We start from the raw sequence: 1,798 nt of genomic DNA, 5'->3' as shown, positions 1-1,798 counted from the left end.
GCATGACTGTCCTCAATCACTTCCTAGGGCTTTTAGAAAAATTTTTTACAGAGTTTGTACATGTCACACAATAGTTCTTTTTTTTAAAAAAAAATAACCACATATTTAGAAGTAGCATTTCATTACAACAGCATTGACATATTCAATAACAATTTTCTGAGCTAAGATGCATCTTTTTCAAAATTGGCTGTGAATTTTTAGGTTTACAATTGAATTATTACAGTTATACAATATTTTACTCAGTCTAAACAACCCTATAAGACATAAAATTAAATGAGGTTTTAACCTTTAAAACAGATCTCCATTTCATTATTAAAATAGAGAGTTTCATGCAGAAAACTTAATTTTTAATGCAATTGACATTAAGATGTTTGCACATGCGTTTCTAATCTCTATGTATTTGATTATTACTAGTCACGGTTAGTTACTTTCTGAGTTCCTTGGCTTCTGAGCATGGATATAAAGTCATCAGGTATATTTCAATGGTAAAGGTTTTCACATCTACTAATTATTATTGTTATTTTTAATCATTATTTTTTAATTTTTAATAACTACATGATTAGAAGCATTTCACTACAGATTTAACATATTCAGTAACATAATCCAGAGCAAGAGTACTAACACACTCCAGAGCAACAGTACATCTCTTTCACAAGTGGGTGCAAGTTTCTAGGTTCACAGTTGAATTAATATAATTATATGTTATTGAACTCAGTATAAGCCCTGTAAGACATAAAATTGAATGTTTTTTAACTTTTAAAAGAGATCTCCATTTCATTTTAGAAATGCAGACAGACTCATTGTTTACACTGAGATGTTGGCGCATGCATCTCTAATCTGTATGTATCTGATTATTACTAGTCATAATCAGTTGTACTTGAGTCCTTGGTACCTGTGTATGTCTATAAAGTCATCAGGTAGATTTCAATGGTAATGTTTATCACCTCTACTGATTAGCATGATGTAAATTTCCATGCTTCCTCCTCAAATATAATACATTTTTAAAAATTTGTTGATTTTTTTTTTGTGTGTGTGTATATCACACAGAACATCCCAGACCATCTTATTCGACTATATACCCACTTCCCAGTTGGCACCCTTCCATCGCCTCCCTCCCCCTACTAGAGCCCTTATATTCTTATATCCCTGCTACTGTCTGCTGTGTTGTCGCCCCCCATCCCTAGCCATTCCCCACTACTTGCCCTTCTGGTGAATCTAGTCAGCCTATCTAGAGGTCTTTGTTTTAGGAAGGTCAGCTGTTCCTCTTCTAGCAGCAATCAGTTGTCAATATTCCTTTAGATAAGATTGGGGTCTGCTGTTCATTTTCCAAGTTCTAAGCTGGGTTACTATTTGGGAGTCCCATTGGCCACCCTGGCCAACAACTCAAAAGAAGGTATCTCCTGTCTGGCATTGTTGCTTGTTATGTAGCCTTTAGCTATGCATATGGACTCTTAAGAAATTATATTGACCCCTTTAATCTTTGGTTATACTTTCCTTTTGAGTGTTTAAGGCCATAGAGTTGGCCAGATAAACCAATTTATTTTTACTCTATAGGTTTTTTGAGTACCTGTTCCTCAGGGGTCACATGGCCTTGGGAGGAGCCCCTGGCACCTATCTTTTACCAGTTCCACCTATGTGAAGATAAGTCAAAGGACTTACTCAACCATGGTTGGCTTCTCTTGGAAGCATGGAGGAAGTGATTCCTCTGTGTTGACCCTTCTTTTTGTAGACTGGACACTGGTTCAAGTCCATCTGGTGGGGTCTCCTTGGCCTCCTTGATCAAGAGGACAGGTGACCC

Source organism: Nannospalax galili, unplaced genomic scaffold (assembly GCF_000622305.1).
Source record: "Nannospalax galili isolate Female #2095 unplaced genomic scaffold, S.galili_v1.0 scaffold1217, whole genome shotgun sequence".
In the NCBI taxonomy this organism is placed as follows: Eukaryota; Metazoa; Chordata; class Mammalia; order Rodentia; family Spalacidae; genus Nannospalax; species Nannospalax galili.
Note: the sequence above shows the minus strand (reverse complement) of the source record.